At 44.6% G+C, this 21913-nt stretch overlaps 1 protein-coding gene across 4 annotated transcripts in view; it reads left to right on the top strand.

Annotated features, from left to right (window-relative positions):
- The window catches only part of MSRA (methionine sulfoxide reductase A), a 244834-nt gene that overhangs the window by 210644 nt on the left and 12277 nt on the right, over positions 1–21913 (top strand). Inside the window, exon 7 of one of the 4 annotated variants that reach the window (XR_011363697.1) lies at positions 3468–3649. The exons of the other annotated variants lie outside the window; for them this stretch is intronic. The gene's annotated coding sequence lies outside the window, so the exon portion shown is untranslated. The remainder of the gene's footprint in view (positions 1–3467; positions 3650–21913) is intronic. 4 annotated transcript variants of the gene reach the window in all.

Consider the following 21913-nt stretch of genomic DNA (forward strand, 5'->3'; position numbering starts at 1 on the left):
GTAAGGCCTCCATACTGTATATATTCTTCCTCCCTCTGTAGTTGTCCCTCCATACTGTATACACCCCCCTCTGCAGTATATATCCTCCTCTACAGTAAGGCCCCCCATACTGTATACATTCCTCCTCCCTCTGTAGTTGTCCCCCCCATACTGTATACATTCCTCCTCCCTCTGTAGTTGTCCCCCCCATACTGTATACATTCCTCCTCCCTCTGTAGTTGTCCCCCCATACTGTATACACCCCCCCATGCAGTATGGTCCCCCATACTTAATAAATCCCCCTCTGCAGTAAGGCCCCCCATACTATATATCTCCCTCCGCCCTCTGTAGTTCTTCTCCCATACTGTATACATCCTCCCTCTGTAGGTAGTGCCCATACTGTATACCCTTCTTCCCCCTCTGCAGGTAGTCCACATACTGTGTTCGTCCATCCCCCTCTGTAGTTATTCCTTCATACTGTATTACCTCTCTTCTCCCTGCAGTAAGGCCTCCATACTGTTTACATTCCTCCTCCCTCTGTACTTGTCCCCCCATACTGTATACACCCCCCTCTGCAGTATGTTCCCCCATACTGTATGCACCAACCTCAGCAGTATGGTCATTTATATTGTACACATCCACCACCACAGTAAGGCCCCCCCCCATACTTTATAATTCCACCCACCCCCTGTAGTTGTTTCCCCATACTGCGTACATCCCCCCTCTGCAGTAAGGGCCCCCATACTGTATACCCCCCTGCAGTAAGGCCCCCATACTGTATACATTTGTCGTGTGGTACACCCCTGGTGTGGAGGCGAGGCAGCCAGTCACTTGCCAGATGGTGAAGTGTGACGCCAGTTCTATGGTGGTTGGCCGAGATATAGCCGGGCCCAGTGATGTTATGTTGTGACGCCAGTGCTGGTTGGGCACACAGGTATGGTGGCACACCTGCTTTTATTTTAAAGGGCCGGCTATACCTTGTTGCTCTGTGGACAGTGTCCTGGTGGGTTGTTGCGGGGTCCCTTGGGTTCTTATCACGGTGGTCCACCCACAGAAAGGGGAGATGACCCAAGTAGTGTGTGTGTAATGTGTCGGTGCTTGACGAGGAATCACAGTCTCTTTATCATAAATAAAATCTGGTTTAGGGTACAAACACACACACCGTATACGCCGCGTATTTACTGCTGCGATACGCAGCAGATACGCAGCAGATTAGATCTAAATAACTGAACACAACATCAAATCTGCTGCAGATCTGCTGCGTATCTGCTGCATATACGGTGTTTGTGTTTGTACCCTTACTCTGAAAATACTTGTATGCAGCAGATCATACAGCTTTGCATTGATAGAACACTTTACACTTCATAAGACACTTAATACTTTAGGATCCAGATCTGTAGTGAGAGTATAGAGAGTGGTACAATTGTGCTGACTGGGTTGCGTGCTGAGAGGTATGAAAGAGGATCAGAAGAGCAAAGAGGAGGATGTCGTGAGAATCCCAGCCCAGGTAGTACTGTGCTCTGCCGGAACTTGGGAGGTAGAAGTAGAATTCTTGAGAAGAGAGAGAATACTTGTGCCTGTGTTTTAACTCTTTGGTCTTTGCACCACCTATTTCCCACCAGTGTCGAGTGACCCATCCTAGAGGGTGACACAAGCCCCAGACCTTGTTACCTGGGATGAGCGGAATGCTGAGGGTTCCCTGTTTACACCCATGCTGCGAGATAGAGTTCATAGGCTTCTAGCAACTTTGCTCTATCCAGATCTGTTCCTTTACTTGCTTATGGATACTGTCCTGCACTGTGTCTCTCCTGGTCCACGGCATGAGTTAAGATGATCTCTGACGTGTCCTCTCTAGTGGAAGCTTAACACTGCATAGTGTGTTGTGAGGTTGCTTGAGGAGAAACATGTGTTCCGCGTCTAGACCACAACTTAGACTTGAGACCTGGCAGGGGCTAGTGCCCAACTGGACCTCTGTAGAGAGCATTCTGGCTTGTGTCCTTCCTCTACAGAGTCTAAAGACAAAAGACCCTACACTTCCTCTACCCATGTGACTTCCTTCCTACAGCCCCTGTAATGTGTGCTGTGAGTGGGTGAGCAGAGCGCATGTGTGAAGTAAAGAGAGAGATGATAGGATAGAAGAAGAGAGTACTGTCATTGGCGTCCAGATACATGTGACATACAAATAAACAGTAACCCCTTAAGTACCACAGCTGTGCAACAACTGAGTATTAACACTTGCAATAATGACATCTTGGGGCAAAACTCTGGCATTCTATCACCACTTACACTCAAAAAGCACAGGCTTTTACGAAGGGTTAACCAATAGCAACACCCGTGGTGGGACACAACACGTTCCTCCTCCCTCTGTAGTTGTCCCCCTTTACTTAATACACCCCCCTCTGCAGTATGGTCCTCCATGTCGTATACATCCACCTACCTCTACAGTAAGGCCCCCCCCCTGTACTTTATAATATCCCCCCCCCCCCCCCCGCAGTCGTTCCCTCATACTGCGCACATCTCCCTGTGCAGTAAGGTCCGCCATACTGTATACCTCCCTACCCCCTTTGTCGTTGTTCCCCCATATTGTATACAACACCCTTCTGCAGTTAGCCCCCCCATACTGTATACCTCCATCCCCCTCTGAAGTAAGGCCTCCCATACTGTATAATTCTCTGCACTTCTGTAGTTGTTCCCCCATATTGTATACAACACCCCTCTGCAGTTAGCCCCCCTCCCATACTGTATACCTCCATCCCCCTCTGCAGTAAGGCCTCCCATACTGTATACCTCTCTGCCCTTCTGTAGTTGTTTCCCCATACTGTATACATCCCCCCCTCTGCAGTTAGTCCCCTTGTACCCTCTGTGCCCCAAAGCGCTTCGGAATCTGTTGGCACTATACAAATAAATATTATTATTCAATGTCTCCTGTGTATCTTAGCCCTCCCTTCTCCCCTGCAGCTTTTGTTGAGCAGGTGGGGGCGGAGCATAATAAGTTTGGCACTGATTGGCTGATGCTCACCCACCCAGTGTCAGGGATCTGGTCAGCTGACTGTACCTAGGGCTTATATTTGGAGTAGGGCTTTTACTTCCAGCCTACTCAGTAAAGCCTGCAAAATGAAGCCAGGTCTTATTTTTTGGGGCTAGGTCTTATTTTCTGAGAAACACTGTAGCCTTTAATTAGTGGTATATTCATGAACCAGGAAATCAGCATGAGAAAAGTCTCTTGGCCACCTAGGAGATAGTTGTTGGGAGAAACCAAACAAGGAAGAGGGGGATAGGTGCAGTTTGGGAGCAGAGTCAGGAAGAGGGGATATTTAGGGATTCTCCCTTTATTTGCAGTAAACTCCTGCAGTTGTGGCCTGTGGTTCAAATTCATGTTACATAATCCGTAGGTGCGGTAAAATATTAGTAGGTTGCAAGGTGGCAGAACTAATCACCTACAGCAGTTAATAATCCTAGTAATGGTTCCTGTACTCTGTTTCCCCCAGGACTTATCATTAGAGCAGGACGGGTAGACACAATAGCAATTGCAAGAAAATAAATACAGTACAAACACATCAGACATAATGAATAACAACTCACCAGGAGGATAGCAGCAGCTTGCGAGTAATAGTACCTGCAGCACATTTGAGCAGACACTTACAGAGGATGAGGAGCAGGAACTTACTAGGTAAGTGAACAACTATTCCTGAACAAGGGGTTCAGGAGATGGCAGAAGCCTTCTGCTCTCTGGCGCTCACTGCTCAGGGGTATACCTTCTGAAACATGCAAGGTTCAGGTGTATATCCTGATCATAAAATGTGGGCTAAACTAGACCACACGCAATGTCTAATAATTACACAATGTCATGATGTTGTGGAAACCACACCAGCACATAGTGATCAGACTATACACCCAATAGGCATACTTCTGAGATGTGGAATCAAAGGTAGTGAGCACTGGGGAGCGGAAGGCTTCTGTCATCTTCTTCTCCCTGTACAATCCCTTTAAGTTTAGTGTGATGCCTGCCCCACTGGTCCACTCTTACTATTTCAAGATACCTTAAAGGGGTTATACAGTGCTACAAAAACATGGCCAAATTTGCCCAGCATTTGTCTCCAGATTGGGTGGGGTTTGAAATTTGGTTCTATTAAGTTTAATCGCAAACCACACCTGACCTGGAGACAAGAGCGGGGCAAAAGTGGCCATGTTTTTGTAGCGCTGGATAACCCCTTTAAAAAGCTAATAAAGTAGAAGTGACTCCTGAGCGTTATTATCATGATGAGAGTGTGCTTTGATTTCTTTGTTTCGCTACACTCGGAGTTGATTACTGAGGGCCCTTGTTTGGGGCCAACCTCACTTCTTTTGTACCACTTCATCTTGACTTTGACTCATTGTCAGCCTCTCAACTTTTGGTGTAGAACATGTAGGAGTTTATTTTTGGCTGATGTGTTCACATATACTTTTTTGTCCTCCCACTGTTTCTCCCGGCCTTTGTTTCCTTATATATTGCTTCCATTTATCATGTTCTCTGCCAGCTGCGTCTCACCTTTTATTTTTTTTTGTCTCATCCTGCTCTTCACCGCATTGAGTTATGGTTGGCGGCGGTTGCGCCCAGCCAGACACTTTGTCATTAACTTATAAGCAGTGCACGCTGTGTATTAAACCTCTATCCTTCCCTTTTATGCATTGTGAATCGTTTTTTTCCATTTTTTTTTACTCAGAAATTTACAAGGGGAATTTTTTTTTTTTTTTTTCATTTTTGTTAAACGCCAGTGCAAGATTGTGAATGAACCAGGTTAAATAGGTAGTAAGGCTGGTATGAAAAAAGTTATTTGCCCGATCCCCATTTCCTGGACCCAATCTTGAGCCCTTCCTGGTCCCTGTCACTGGCTGAGGTGGGTCATCTTTACAGCCCCTGATTGCTGGGTGTCCACCCAGTGGGTAGTGAGAATGATCTCATGTGTATTGGGGCCAATGGTGTCAGCCCTGGATTGGATTTCAACACACCAGATTCTTTGTTTCACAAGAGCTTACAGTCTATGAGGAAATAAAGAAACACAAAACAATTTGAGCACCCTGATCACAAGAGTTTACAATCTACGAGGAAAAAGAGGATGATAATAGGTCCGATTTTGGCAGTAGCCCTGGCCCCTGAGCTTTTGGGGGGCCCATAGTCACCCAAACAGACTTATACTTTCAGTGGTGTATTGTCTCCTGCCATCATTTGCAAAAAAAATGCTGCTTTTTACTGCAATTTTGCACTGCAGCCAGGAGCCAATTCAGTAACATTAGAGAACTAACATTAGAGAACATACTGAAGGACCAACATGTGATCATGATGTCACTACAGGTCCTGTACAGTCTGCTATAGGTATGTGTAAAAGCGACAGGAATGACAGTTGCAGAGACAATGGCGCCTCTGTTAAGGTATTCATGCACCAAATTTAAAGTGGACGTAATTTAGAAAATAAAAAGAGAGCACAGTGCTGTCTGTTATTCATATTTCATAAAACTTTACAGTTACATGGTAAATATGACATGACGTATCCCGTACTATGAGCACCATAGTGCTGCCAAAGTTACCGTGGGAGGCAGGCATGGTTAACAGCCCAGGGCCTACAGTAAAGTTGATCTGCCCCTAATAAAAGGAGTGAGGGTCCTTTCAAAAGAGCTTGCTATCTATATGGAAATAGGACACAAGAGAAGTAAAGACCCTGATCACAAAGGCTTACAATCTATGTGGAAACAGGAGACAAAAGGAGTGAGGACCCTGATCACAGGAGCTTACAATCTCACACTACGGAATCCGCACGGATAAATTCTGGTGGATTCCGTCGCTCGTACCCGTTCACGGCGGCGCCACTATCCGCCGGCTCCATAGACACTATTCTATTGCTGGGTCGATTCCGCGTTCCGCCGATAGAATCGATATGTCAGTGGTGTCTATGGAGCCGGCGGATATGCGCGCGGCCGTGAAGGGGTACGAGACACGGAATCCGGAACTTCTCTGTGTGGATTTTGTAGTGTAAACCTACCCTAAGAGGAGATAGGGAGGACGCAAGAGGGGTGAGGACCCTGCTCACAAGAGCTTACAATCTTTATGGAAATAGGACACAAGAGGAGTGAGGGTCCTGCTCAGAAGAGCTTACAATCTATGAGGAGATAGGGAGGACACAAGAGGAGTGAGGACCCTGATCACAAGAGCTTTCAATGCTTGTTATACTGTACTTTTACCCATAAACCCCCTGAGTTCCGTTCCTTTCACAGGGTTAAGTCAGTATTTCTCAGTGGGATTCCTTGTGTTGCGTCGTCTGTTTCCTGCCTTTTCTTTTCCTGAGGTGTCATTTCTTCACTAAAAAACATTTGGATAAAGAAAAAAAAAGAAAAGAAAAGGACTCAAATATTTTTAGTTGCACGGAAGAAATCAGCCGGTCTGTCCATTTCCCTGGTGAGTGAAAGTGATGAGATTGTGTTCATTAATTCGAGACCATCTGGTGCTGAGATGCTGCAGTCTGTGAATCAAACATGCATCAAACTCCAGGGATCAAACTATGGCTGTGCCCAATGTGTACCAGCGAAAACAACGCACTACGTTACAACTGCGTCCTGCTTTTTATGAACCGACAAGAATCCCGATCTGTGCCGGCAAGACGTTAATGTCCAATCTTTAAAGGGACATTGACCTAAAAAAAATTTTTTTTCTGTGCAACATAAAATATACACAACAGAGATTGTAAAGACCAGACCAACTTTTATACCAAGTAGATGGAGTAAGAATACCACTTTTATGCTGATCCAGTTGGCTCTTAATGGGACTTGGTCGTAAACTTTTCGGGACCCTTTCAAAATTTACTGCAGAATCACAGGACAGGACGTGTGTACGGCACAGAATTTCTTCCCCTTTTGATCGATTTGTCCAGGGCCCGGGACATCTTGGACAATGCTATGCCTCCTCTCATTTTTATCACTCTTTGCTAAGTTTTTGTTTTTCTTCCTCATCACAGGAGTAAATGACATTTCGCTTGGGTTTGTGGGGGATTTCTGCAAATGGAAGGGCTCCGCTGACCTTTCACTAACTGAGAACTTTGTTTATAGTCAGTAGAACAGTGAAAATACCAGCCGATAAGGACATTGAAGGCCATTTCTTTTCTCAGCTAAAAGTCTTATCTGAATCTTCTCGGTGTCCTACCTTCTACCAAAATCCCTATTATTGTCGCTGCGTGCAGCTCGGCGTTATCTTAATAGTATCAGCGGGATAAATGTTGTACATGATTGTGCTTTTAATTAATACTTATCTTTATATTTCTGCCAACTCCGTGTATAAGTCCCCGCGGATTAGCAGATAATCTATCAAACACCTGCAAAGGTCCCTTGGATTTTCGGTCTTCACAAACTCCAATAATGCTTCTATAGTTTACCCTTTGCCTATATACAATAGGAGCTGCCAAAATCCATAGTCCATGGTGTAAATATGTTGAGTACGTGCACAGAGTTCTCTATCTTGGGAAAAGACAAGAAGGGTGAATCTAGATGTACAGGAAGGCTAGATCTTTGCATGGTAGAGTTATATAGAAAATTATGTAGAGAAGTCTATTATATAGTGTGTTCTTAGCATGGATGGGCAGATGCTTCACACGCAATTATGCAATAAGACTTCTGCCATACTTCCCATCATCTGACCCCAATGCCTTCTTCTGTGTTCTGGAAACATCAAGGCCTGGACCCCATATCCCTGTGATGTCCCCTGTGGTATCAGCAGCAGATCCTGTAAGGTGTGAGGTGCGGACCCCATATCCCTGTGATGTCCCCTGTGGTATCAGCATCCTGTAAGGTGAGAGGTGCGGACCCCATATCCCTGTGATGTCTCCTGTGGTATCAGCATCCTGTAAGGTGAGAGGTGCGGACCCCATATCCCTGTGATGTCCCCTGTGGTATCAGCAGCAGATCCTGTAAGGTGTGAGGTGTGGACCCCATATCCCTGTGATGTCCCCTGTGGTATCAGCAGCATCCTGTAAGGTGTGAGGACCCCATATCCCTGTGATGTCTCCTGTGGTATCAGCAGCATCCTGTAAGGTGTGAGGACCCAATATCCCTGTGATGTCTCCTGTAGTATCAGCAGCAGATCCTGTAAGGTGTGAGGACCCCATATCCCTGTGATGTCTCCTGTGGTATCAGCAGCAGATCCTGTAAGGTGTGAGGACCCCATATCCCTGTGATGTCTCCTGTGGTATCAGCAGCAGATCCTGTAAGGTGTGAGGACCCCATATCCCTGTGATGTCTCCTGTGGTATCAGCATCCTGTAAGGTGTGGGGACCCCATATCCCTGTGATGTCCCCTGTGGTATCAGCAGCAGATCCTGTAAGGTGTGAGGACCCCATATCCCTGTGATGTCTCCTGTGGTATCAGCAGATCCTGTAAGGTGTAAGGTGTGAGGACCGCATATGCCTGTGATGTCCCCTGTGGTATCAGCAGCAGATCCTGTAAGGTGTGAGGACCCCATATCCCTGTGATGTCTCCTGTGGTATCAGCAGCAGATCCTGTAAGGTGTGAGGACCCCATATCCCTGTGATGTCCCCTGTGGTATCAGCAGCAGATCCTGTAAGGTGTGAGGACCCCATATGCCTGTGATGTCCCCTGTGGTATCAGCAGCATCCTGTAAGGTGTGAGGACCCCATATCCCTGTGATGTCCCCTGTGGTATCAGCATCCTGTAAGGTGTGCGGACCCCATATCCCTGTGATGTCTCCTGTGGTATCAGCAGCATCCTGTAAGGTGTGAGGACCCCATATCCCTGTGATGTCTCCTGTGGTATCAGCATCCTGTAAGGTGTGTGGACCCCATATCCCTGTGATGTCTCCTGTGGTATCAGCATCCTGTAAGGTGCGAGGTGCGGACCCCATATCCCTGTGATGTCTCCTGTGGTATCAGCATCCTGTAAGGTGTGAGGACCCCATATCCCTGTGATGTCCCCTGTGGTATCAGCAGCAGATCCTGTAAGGTGTGAGTTGCAGCCTGCATGGATCCCGCAGATGATTGATTAGATTCAGATATGGAGATTCTAGAGGCCAAGTCACCACTGTCTTTATTATGGTCCTCATTCCTGGACAATGTCTGCAGTGAGGCCCCTGGGGCATTATGCACTTCCATTAGGGGGTCCCGCTGCCATGAAGGGGGGTCTTGGTTTGAATAATGGTTAGGTAGGTGGTACGTGTCAATAGTAACATCCACCTGATGCCAGGACAAAAGGTCTCCAGCAGAACATTTCCCAGCTCACTGCCCCTGCCATCTCGTCCACTTCCCATAATGCATCCTGGTGCTATCTCTTCCCCAGGTAAGTGACGCCCATGCACCTAGCCATCCACATGATGGAGATCATGATCCATCAGACCAGATGCCTTCTTCTAATGCTCCATTCTCCAGTTCTAATGTCCATTGTAGACACTTTCATTGGTCGACAGGGGTCACATGGGCAGTGACTTCCCGGCCCAATAGTCGCCTGCCAGGCCCAATACACAGCAAGCCACTGTGTCCTTTGTGATCTGACTCCTTTCTATCATTGCCAGCAGGAAGTTTTTCAGCAGTTTGCTCTACAGCAACTTTTTTGTAGGATCACACCAGGCAGTCTAGCCTTCACCCCATTCTGGAGATGACCTGGCATTCAAATGTATACATGGCTATAAGGCTCTGGTCAGAATCACTCAGATCGTCACATTTGTCTACTTTTCCTCCTTCCCACATCAACATCAAGGACTGAGTGGTCATAAACAGCCCAATATGTCCACACTGATAGGCGTCATTGTCACCAAATCATACATGTTGTCACTTCACCTAACCTTTATTGTTATGGCCAATGGGTGTAGTCTATACACAACTACAAAGCTCTTACTGCTGTGTATTGGTATATTAGAGCACTAGACCCAATATCTATAACTCCTATGACCTCTTATCAATCAGTTCCGGTTTAAAGTTCATCGAAAGTGCAGGTCGGTACAGACAACTTGTGTTAATATGTAGTGAAATACAGAATTTTTTTTTATGGCTGTCCATTTTCCGCGTTTATTACCGTCCACATGCCGTAGCAGCGAGAATCAGCTAAACATGCCATGCTGGAAGCAAAAAGCAATTAACAATATGAATGTCTTAGCCTCAGTAAATCAAATGACTTTGCTCTCAGTGCTTGCTGCGTAGCATTAACAGTAATACGGAGAGTGGCCGGGCAAGTAATTGCGCTGTCTGCTTAATGCACTGGCAGTAATATTAACATGTTGTATTATGTAACGTCTCTGCACATTTGCATTCATTAGGGTGCACTAATGTTTCACTACATTACATTACTTCTCTTTGTGCACTAATGTTCCTACAGAAAGCCCAGAACATTCTGTTTCCGCCATTGTTTGGTGTGTTTGGTCAGTAGATTATTTGCCATGTTTTCTACATAGACTGTTTAAGAATTAAAGGACTTGTCCTTAGAAGTCTTTTATTATTCTGTTTTGCAATTTCTGACCCAAATGGTCATTGTATGTATGACAACTTATACCAGCTGTACATATATAATTATATACAGGAGATACCCAGGTTATACCAGCTGTACATATATAATTATATACAGGAGATACTCTGGGTATACCGTGTTCTTTCTTTAGCTTTAGCCCTAAAAATGACTCTCCCTGCTACACACTGTCTCCCTTTCTGAAAACGAATCTCAAATCCACTATTCTATTACTGTAAAGGTCACATGGTTTAGCCAGCCAATGAATGCAGATGCTTTTTTTCTACTTCCTGTGTGCTCCTAGTGCCTGTCCCAGGTTATACCAGCTGTACATATATAATTATATACAAGATATACCCAGGTTATACCAGCTGTACATACATAATTATATAAAGGAGCTACCCAGGTTATACCAGCATGCTCCATAACACTATATACAGGAGCTACCCAGGTTATACCAGCATGCTCCACATCAACTATATACAGGAGGTATATAACTTCTGGAGCTGGAGCGGCCAGGTTTCTGGCATCCTCAACCAAATGTAAAAAAAAAATAATAATAATAATAATTTGTGTCCTTGGAAAACCCTTTAACATTAGCCAGATCATGAGATTCATATTTAGAGGCTCTTACTGTACATACATGCTTCTCTAATAAGGGCTGTATGTATAAGGGGTTGTGCGGGAAAAATGCAGCCCCGGCCATGAAGCACTTGTCAGTAATCTATACTTACCTGTCTCGCTTCTCCGCAGCTGTCCGTTCCTGGGCCGTCTGCTGTGTGCCTCTGACAGTGTTTTAGAAGACATGTTGCTCCCACTGGAAGTGGCTGCTCAGCATAGACTCCACACTGTCTATGCTGACCAGCCAATTCCTATGGGAGCATAACAGGTAAGTATACATTACTGACCTGTCCCCCGCAGCCCTGGCAGCATGCCTATTTGTGCATTTTTCCCCTGATAGCCCCTTTAAGTGAAACAAATTTTTAAATTGAGAATGGGGAAAGATATTTTACTACATTCCACAAGGAAAAAATTTGTAAAAGAAAATTTCACCAAAGTCTACAAAAGCCCCTAATTGTCTGCGTACTCAACCAACAAAATTCACCTAAAAAGTACAAACGAAACTTTTTAAGCAATTACCAGGATTTTTTTTCCCTCAGAGCTCTCACTACTGTTCTTAATTTCCTGACCAGCTTGTGCCCCCTCCCCCGCTCCTTTCTGAGCATCTGTGGTCGTTTTAAATTGAGCTGAGCTACCTGCTGCTTCGGCTCTCTAACATACCATACCAGTTGGTTTGCCAAAGAGTAAACTGCCAGCCATCTGCCACGCAAAGCAGAATTTACATTGTTTCATCTTAAGACAACACCTCCAGCATATCAATTATCTATAGGCATCTACTTTTCGGAGTTGAATGCAATCCAGAGATAGAGAGTCATGCCAAAAATGACTACTGGGTGGGAGACACGTCGAGAAGATTTCTATTGTGATATTGTTACTATTAGATTTACCAAAGATGGTCTCTGTACCCGGCCCCTCCACCGGTGGCAGCCAGCAGCAGATTGTAGATCCGTCAACTCGGCTGTCAAAACAGAGGAAAGAAATGTAGAATCGAGAATTAGTGTCTAGGAAATGCGAGGCCGTCTGAGGTCACAAGATGGAATCTGTTACTATCATTTTCCATATAGCCCAAGAAGTTTGGCCAGGGGTCTACTGATGGCTTCAGATAGATTTTCAGACAGGGGGGGCATACTTACCTTAAAGACTGGAACCCCTGCAGCAATTGTGGGGTCCATAAGGCAAAGTTGAGCTGCCCTTGAAGATTTCCTTCCAATCAGCAGGTGTCAAAAGTTAACAAATGTTAAGGCCCCCATATACTTTAGATTATTGTTGGCCAAACCCGCAGTTTGTGGTGGATACAGTCTAGCGTGTATGAGGACCACCTGAACCACCAACATTCGATTCGGTGGAGAAAGGGGCCGGCTGTGATAGAAAATTACGGCCTACCCCTTTGTTCAGAATGACATAAGCCGCAGTGAGACCTCTCTTGTTGTGGCTTTTCCCCTGCCCATAGACAACATAGGGACATTTAATTGTGATGAACGTTCCTGTGCATGAGCAGGGTGGGAGGTAGGCCATAGTTTGCCTACAGCCAAAGAGCCACCTAATGGAAGATCAAAAAAGGTGGAAGAGTCATTACAAGTAACCTCAATTTTGACAATTTTGTTTGTATCCATTTACATTATTGTTTTTTTATTGCTACTTTATAATATAAGCTCCTGAATTATTTAAGCAGATATAACAATCCATCTGTCCCAACTGAACAACTAATTTCCATATGCATAATGCCATAGAAGTTGTTTATCCAATTGTTTTCCTCCTCAATTAGCCAAACCAGAGGACTGGTGGAGTGAGGATCTCCCTATTTGGCGGAAACAATGCTGAAATATCTAAAAACCCTGTAATGTGTTTATCAATAGTTGGCATTATTGGTGGCCACCTGGTCTTCAGTAAGCTATGGAGCATCAAGGTTTCCCCCTTGACGTCATAGGTAGTGATGAGCAAACTTGATGGACGTTCGGGTTTGGCAACATTCGTCTGAACACAAGCGCTTGCCATTTGACTCCTAGGGTCTAAATACGTTGGATTCCACCATTGGGAGACCTAGAAAACATGTATACAGCCATAGATTATAGGCTGTATCCATGTTTTCCTGGCAGTCAAATACCAAGCATTCGGGTTCGGATGAACATTTCCGAACTTTTGGCAAGTTTGCTCAACACTAGTCGTAGGAGGTTTCCTCTTCTTATACCCTGGTCAATAGTGAATTACCACCATTTCTGGTTTCCTTTGATAGAAGTTTGGATGGTTTTGCCAAATAGTATACATTCCATAGAAGGATATATTTCTCAGATCCACAAGGGGTTAAGCTCAGCTAACTTCACTCCAGCGTGAATATTTTGCTTACATCCCCGCTGCTGTAGTCAGCTAAGCATCCACAAACAGTGGCATGATAGAAGCATTTGTTCTTCAAGCACCGTTAGATAAAAGCTCTCATTTTCCCCAAATATTTGTCAGATTTTTCCATTATCTTAAACGTGTGAACTTGTGAAAAATGTCACTTAATGCTACGCCTGGCTCCTTCCCGCTCGCTTTGTTGGTGTAGGTGATTGACATGCGGCGGTAAGTAAAGCTTTTTACCCAGCCTGGCTCTAGCTAATTCTATTTAACAGCTTTTTATCATCTCCAAATCATATTTTTCTCTTCCTTTTATTCCTCTAAATAAAAGCTAGCCTCACCCGCTCTCATTTTCGTTTGAACTGTTTACTTTTTTTTTTCTTTTGGTTTTGTTGGATGAATTTAAGCAGCAATTACATTTTGTCTGTGGTTTCAGATCGTTCCAGTATGAGAATAGTGGTAGATTACATGAAATATTGGTGAAGTGTAGTTTTTATTCCCGTGTCAATAATTTGCATTGTGGCCCCAAGTTTTCATTTTCAGTTACTGTATAGTTTTTACTTTTCCTTAAATCTAGGCAACTAAAATTCGTCAGTTGTTTCCAGTTCAGTTGTTGCCTTTACATATTTAAAAATAAACAACATTTGAAATTCAAACAATTTCTGGAATAAAACCTTGGGTTATGCTTAGCCATGTTCTTATCTTCTTAATGGCGGGGTGTCAAAGGAAAGTAGTCCTTTCAGAATTTGGCACTGGCACCCCCAGAAAAAAAAGGCAATTATTTCCCTTGCAATATAGTATTATATGATCAATGGCCACCTATTGTAATACAAGACTAGCTTGAGCCCTTCAGAATGAGAACGATGTGTATGGAGCCCCCCAGGGCCAGGACAAGGGTTAAGGTTCTGTTACACAGAGCGGCTATCTGCAAACACAGGCCAATTTAAGCAGTGATCAGCCCAAGAGCCGACTATCAGCTGATGGTTGTCTTTCAGCAAGTTTAAAAATCATTGTCTGCCGACCGTGCATCTCTACATGTAAAAGTGATGCGCTACCGACAGCTTATGACAGTGTAAAGAAAATTAAAGGTAATAAAGATAAAAAGTAAAGATTATACTTACCTGTCCAGGCTCCCCTGGTGTCCTGCTGCCTGTTCCCTGCATTTCCTGCTCACTGCAGCCGCCGCTGAATCTTCTTGACTCCTCTTTAAAGTGACAGGGCGCACAGCTTATCACAGGCCACAGTGCTGTCCCATTTTGGTCAGCAATTGGCTGAGCAGCCTGTCACTTCAGAGATGGCTTCAAAATCTTTAGGGGCCCAGGACACTGGGGTAGCCTGGACAGGCAAGTATAACTTTATTATTCTCTCTATAAATCAAGGGCTGCAAGGACATTGCTAACGGAATATATACAGTCCTTGCAGTATGATACTGTGTAATAGGCTCTTTAAGCAAGCGTCGATCTTACAATGATCATCAGGCCATATAATACAGCCCTTAGGCAACTGCCTAAGGAGCCATTGCTTACCCTGTTCGGAGGGGCTTAATTGCTCAGACCAGAAATCCTCTTGTCCTGGAACCCCCTGGGTAGCCAGTGCCATTTCCAACTTAAGACATGTTTCCAGGTGAAAGCTTACATTGTAGGTCACAAGCTGGAGGATGAAGGGCTGTATTACCCTTGTATACTCTGTATGGACATGGGACATTTTGGCTAAGATTTGAGAAATTTTTCTGTGTTTTGAGTGTTCATAATGAAAGTTCCATTCATGAAGACATCATTTCCATAAATCAAACCTTTGAATAGTTTAGCACTTATACATAGCCTTTATGGTCCAATTTAATCTTCTGCTTGGTCTAAATGGAAACTTTTCATAGTGTGACTTTAACATTTTTAACAACTTTGAGTTGCAGTCCTGCTACAAGAAGTCTTCATGTGATATTTGGCCATGTTATAATGTCTTGTCATTACCATGATGATAAACTACTTATTGACCAAGATCAATCCAGAAACTGTCTTTACATCTGCACTGAAGCCAGATTTACACGTAGAAGAAAAGTTAGAGTGAGCCATTGTATACTTAAATCGCTGTCTGGTGGAACATTCACTTTAGCTGTCAAGACTAAATAACAGTATTCAGCCATGATATAATTTTTTACTAGCGTTGGCCAAGGTGACAATTGTGACTTTCAGCTTTTCATTGGCAATAGAGGAGCAGTAGATTGTACTGATGTCTGTATAAAAGTCCCAATGGAGTTGGTGAGCAACACGACTGATGACATCACTAGGGGCTGTCTGCCTACTCCATTCTAAGTAACCCTTGCAGGAGAGACATAGGGGGATTGAAGACAGGTGAGCATTAATTTTTGTTGTTACACAAGCAGTTGCTAAGACATCCCATGGAGGCCAGGTTGTTTCAGTAAAGACAGGGAACTAGACATTTGTTAAATAACTATCATCTTTAAAGGGGTTGTCTCACTGGTCATACCCCCTACTGACCGGAGTACCTGTTATAATCCAGACATAACCCATCCTGTTAGTTGTACCTGGTAAACCTTGGAGCACTGGGGACGTAGTTACACTCCTCCGAGCACCTCTGATCTGGCCCATCCCCCTACATTGATCATCAGAGGTGGTGGGGGGGGCAGGAGCCCCACCCCCTTGTGTCCATCCACCCCCAGCTGGCCACCTCCATTAATAATCATTGGATGGCAGGGCCCAATCGGTGCTTGGATGGGAGGTAGCCATTCCCTTAGTGCTCCTAATGGCTTACCAGGCACCACTAACAGCACGGGAACTGTGCTACCTTCATCCTCAGCACCTCATGCCCACTAGGGAGCTGTCAGCAGGTTAGATTCATTTAACCTGAAGATAGTTCCTATTAATACATAAGAGTAATTTAGAAGGATATATAAGGATAAATGTTTACATTGGTGTAATTGTAGCCCAGATATATGCTCATTTGCTTTATTCAGGACCTATAAGAGACTTAGGCAAGGTAAAAGACTGTGTTATCAACATTGCCCGGTCACTGTCCCATGAATTGGGTAAAGCAGAGGTCTGGGTGGCTGGAGCTGGAACCATTCTGGGTGATGTGATTACAGGTGGGGACGGCTCTTCTGCCACAGGATCAAAGAATCCCATTTATTTGGCAGCGTCATTTAGCACATCGCCGCTGCCTTTTCCGATGGCCGATTCTCCATTTGAGTTCTCGCTTTTTATTGGCAGAGCTGAAAGAAAACCTTGTAACTAGTTGTACAGATTGTAAACTATTCCTACATGCTGCAGCAGTTGGCGTGCCGGGAAGTCATCTGTTTTTTTGACTGTCTTCTTGCACGTGGGCTCGGCTCACTGGGGTCCTGCAGAGAAATTCACTTCATTATACATTTACACGGCGGGGGTGAGGACTGGTGATAAAATAACATCAGCGATCCTTGAGAAGTAAAGTTCCTCTGATATAAATGTCACTGTCTCTCATGATGATGCTCTTACTAGGGGGGGGGGGTATAGAGCCATTGTTATTATACAGTTCACCCTCCTTTATACTTAATGTGTCTGTAGGCATAAGGTGATGATCATCCATCATGACCCTTTTCAGGCAGAAAGGTGAACGAACATGAGACAACCATAGGCAGCTCATACTGTGGAACTGATAATTGTCAATAGTTGAATAGTCTCTCAAAATTCACCAGAATCCTAGAGTTCCCACCATCTGGTTGCAACGACACAGATAAGTTGGGCCATTCAGGCTATACTGGCCACATCTTTCTCAGTACCAAACCACCTTGCACCATCAGAACCAGCCATTAGTACCAGCCATAATGCCCTTATATGTGCCATGCTGCAGTGACACCCCCCATCAAAACAAGCCAAAGTGCTCCCATGAGTGCCAGTGTATAGTGCCCCATGTGTATCAGCCATTGTGCCTTTGTTAGTATAATTCCCACATAAGTGCCATGCAACAGTTCCCCAAGCAAAACCAGTCCTCCCAAAAGTACCAATGTATAGTGTCCCATCATAACCAGATACCTACTGTAATGGTTTTATGAGTGCAGTCCCCAAAGCAGCAGACAGTGTTCCCTTTAGTGACAGCAATAATGCTTTCTTTAAACACCAGCCACAGTTCTCCTATGAATAACAGCTGCATTACTGTGGTACCAAACCACATTGCACATTGAACATGTTACTGTGCATCCATTAGTGCTTTCCATAATGCCCCAATAAGTGCCATGTTGCAATGAGTTGCAAAGTTGCTGCCATGAGTGCCAGTCTACAGTTCTTTGCCAGAACCACCAGTGTATCTCCTTTAATACTAGCCATAGTGCCTTTATGAGTGCCATGTTACAGTGCCACCATCAGAATAAACCAAACCAAAGCGAAGTACCAGTCTACAATGCCCCATCACTAGTGTTGAGCAGAGATGCCGAACTGTTCGGGTTCGGCAATGTTCTCAGAACCTAAACTCTCTGACTTTGACTCCCCGTGGCTGCAGAAGTTGGATACCGCCCTACGGAGTCCTGGTAAACGTGGATACAGACATAGGCTGCGTTCACGCTACGTAAATCATGTCTGTTTTTCATGCGGCCAGTTGGGGTCCCGCTCCGGCCAGGATTCCATTCATTCAAATTCAACGTACGTTTTGCATAAATCACAGCCGTTGTTGCAAATTGCTGTTATTTATGCAAAACATACGTTGTGTGAACATGGCCATAGGCTGTATCCATGTTTTCCAGGACTCGCTAGGGCTGCATCCAACTTCTGCAGCCGTGAGGATTCCAATGCTGAGCATTCGACAATGGGGACCATCGCCAAACCTGAACAGTTCGGCATCTCCCTCAACAACCCTACCCATCACAAATAGCTACTGTGTTTCCATTAATTCCAGCCAGAATGCCCTTATGACTGGCATATTGTAGTGCTCCCTTTAGCAATAGAAGCAGCACTCCCTTTAGTGGCAACAACAATGGTTCCATTGAACACCATGTAAGCTGGTGCATCGTATATAGTCACCTATGACAGTACTGCTTCTCTTAGGACAGTTGAGATATTTTACATGGCTTCCTGCAGTTTTGTGCTGTTACGGATCTTATTGGGAGGACATTGTGATGGAACGGGAGGACAATGGATCCTGTACTTGATTAAAGGGTCCCTAAGATAAGGGTCCAGGGTAGCAATCTTGGTTTGCTACACTATAAATTCTTCTACATTTCTGCATATATATAATCTTCATATATAATAATCCTGATTAGGTATCCTCATCCAGGTCTCGCCTTGTTGGCTACACATTGAGAAGATGGAAATGTTTGAAGATTAACTGGAGATTAAACAGTGTAAAGCTGTCAGCATCCGATTTCTCTGTAAAAGTACCAACATGATACAGTCCCCGAGAAAAGCGTCCAGATGTAATGTGCATTGTTGGTTACACCTCAGTGTCACAGTGTGACACCCACCAGTCCCAGGCAGCACTGTACATCTGCACCGCCATCTGCAAGCCGACTCAATGAAGACAGATTCTTATTTTTTTTGCCATGGAGCTTGACAGAACACGGCTTAGCATCTATAGGTTATACAGTTAATCGGGGGAAAAATTTCAATTTCCAGAGAGGTTTGTGCAAGTAATTCTGGGAACGGCGATGAGCATTTGTCAAAATTTCATCCAATTAATCCTTCTTTTTTTGTATCTGGAAAGCCATGGCCACGTGCCTCCCATTAGCTGTAGAAATGATTGCCCGAGCCCAGGAACCTCCGCATGGATCATCTTTTGTCAAGCACAATGTCACGTAGAGTTGGAACCTTAGAGAGGGTGCAGCTTTCTAAGAAGATTACAAAAGTTACTTGGAACAGAAGGGCCTCCAGGCAAAATGCAAGTCATGCCAGAGCCCTTCAGTGGACGGCCGTGTGCCAGGCAAGAGGAAGGAAGCCATATTTGTGACTAATTTATTCAGAAAGCAGTGCCAGCCTGATGGCTGAAACTGGTAAAGATTTAAAGCCAGTGCTTTATTATACTTTATATATAAGATTGGTAGGCATAGATTTGTGTTATTTTACATTGATAGCCACCATAATCCTATGAATGCCAGGCCAAAGTGCTTCTATCAGTCCTACCTATAGTATTTCCACTAGTGCAAGCCTCTTACCTCCTCTTGAGTACCACCTAAAGTTTGTGATCAGTGGGAGTCCCTCCCTTAAAAGGACCCAGTCAATGTGTGGAGGTCCCCACTGTGTGCATGTCAGTGATCTATGTATGGATAGGTACATTAGGATCTTTGGTTTGGTTATGTCCAGCGGCAACAATGAAGACTGTATGTTCTTCTCTTGTTCTCACTCATGTTTTTCCTCAAATTTCAAAAACATTCTCATTGGTGAATTGGTTTTCTATGACACAGTCCCTAATATATGTGCGCCTGGGATGTAACGTCAGTTTCCACCTGTGTCCCTGCCTCACATTCGTCCTGCTCCTGCCAATGTACTGCTGCTCCCAGCTGACATGTTGTCTGCTTTCAGTTGTGTCCTTTTAGTTCTGCCTCCTGGTATGCCCAAAGGACACTTCCATGCATGGTGTTGGCCTCTTAAAGAGGAACTCCGGATACGAAAAACTTGTTTTCTCTTAAAAGTATATTAAAAGTTATATAGATGTGTCTATACAATGTATTACGGTATCTGTGCGGTTCTGCCACACTGGTAGCTGATAGAAATTTAGAAAGTGAAGAAAAATAGCCCCTGTGCCAATTCACATTGTCTCCTGCTCCTGATGCTATCCCCCCTTAGGAGACAAATCTTCCATGCCTCTCTCTCACATTGTGTGTGTTTGCTGATGATGCAGACAGGAGGCAGGGTGTGATTTCCCAGGAGGCTTGGCTGCATCCCTCAATCCCCTGACTGATTCACATCTCTAACCGGCCAGAAGCAGCTGCTGCACTAATTTTACTGATTGTAATGGGTGGGGGCTGTGATGATCACATGAGGAAAATCATTGCATTCTGGGAAATGCCAAACCAGGAAGAACAGAAACACAAAACAGAGCAAAAAAACCCCAAACAAATGGATTTTTGGTAGTTTCAAAACTGGGATAGACCGGTAAGTAATGCGTTATGCTTCTGCAGAAGTTTCATTTTTTTAAACCTCTACCTGGAGTTCCTTTTGTGTTCTACTTTTCCGTTGTTTAGCCTAGTTTATCTTGTTTAGCACCTTAAAGCCCTATTCCACGGGCCGACGGAGAGGAGCAAACCAGCGCTGTCAGAGCTTGTTTGCTCCACGTTCCCTGCTCGCTGCCGCCGCCGTGGCGCGTGGCGGCAGCAGCGAGAGGGTTAGTGCAGGAGGGGCTGCGGGGGGGCTGCCCATAGAGGATAGTGGTGGTCTGCTGCCGCCGCTCCTATTCCATGGAGCGACGGCAGCAGATCGCTGCTATATCAGTCATTTGTTTTTCAACATGTTGAAAAACAAACGACTGCAACGATCAGCCGACATGAACAATGTCGGCTGATCGTTGCCTTCTACTCCACGGGATGATTATCGTCCGTAACGGCTGATATCGGCTGAAATCGTTCCGTGGAATAGGGCCTTTAGTTCAATATTGCACAGCCAGGGTTTTTTTTATTGTTTTCTCCTTGTCTCTGGCCCTTAAAATCCATCTGTTGCTGTGTTAGAGGGTTTTCTTTAGGGATATTCTCAGGGATAGTCAGGGTCAGTTGTGTTTGGTGCTAGGGTCATGTTCATGTATATAGGGAAAGATTCAGGTAAAGCTAGTTAGGCTCAGTTTTTGTAGTTTTTTTTCCTGATCATTACCCATCTACGCCAGGTCCTGACTGCTATCATCGTCTTTCATGTCATCATCCATTTCCATCATCATTTAAATGCTATCATGTATATTATTATTATTTTTTACCTGCTTGCTTTGATATGTGCTTTAATATATTCATGCCATTGTTTGGGTGTATACAGTTCAGTTCTACTGTAAGTCCTGTGGGTATCTGAGTACTGGGAGCCACTGTAAGGTCTCAGGAAAGGCAAATTCTGTTGGTAAATTCCAGTCCTGTGACCAGTCTGTGTTATTTTACTATCACTTCTGCACCTTGTCCAGTTGTCACCTATGCTGGGCTTCTTGTCCTTTCTAGTCCAGAAACAAATCTTCCCTTGTTGGTTATGGGCCGGTTGGCTGGAATTCACTCATTTTACACTGCTGAAATTTGAAGAACTTTTGTTCGTTGTCCTCATCCTGATATATGTTTGCGTTATCATATTGCATGTGATATTCTCGTGCCGGCAGTACACGCTCAGAACATCTGCTTAATTGCCGGTGCTCAAACTGCTTTATTTCCGAATTCCAATTACTTGTGGCTGTCATACTAATAATATGTTCCATTTGTGCCGGGTATCTTGTATTATTCCACACATCGCCTTATTTTATGTTGGGTTTTTTAGATGAAGACTGTTATTATTTCTCCGGGGTTTTGAGCGAGTTTTTTTTTTTCTCTCATGTCGAGACTGAAAAGTACACATGTGAGCCTTTCAGT

Source organism: Dendropsophus ebraccatus, chromosome 6 (assembly GCF_027789765.1).
Source record: "Dendropsophus ebraccatus isolate aDenEbr1 chromosome 6, aDenEbr1.pat, whole genome shotgun sequence".
NCBI lineage: Eukaryota > Metazoa > Chordata > Amphibia > Anura > Hylidae > Dendropsophus > Dendropsophus ebraccatus.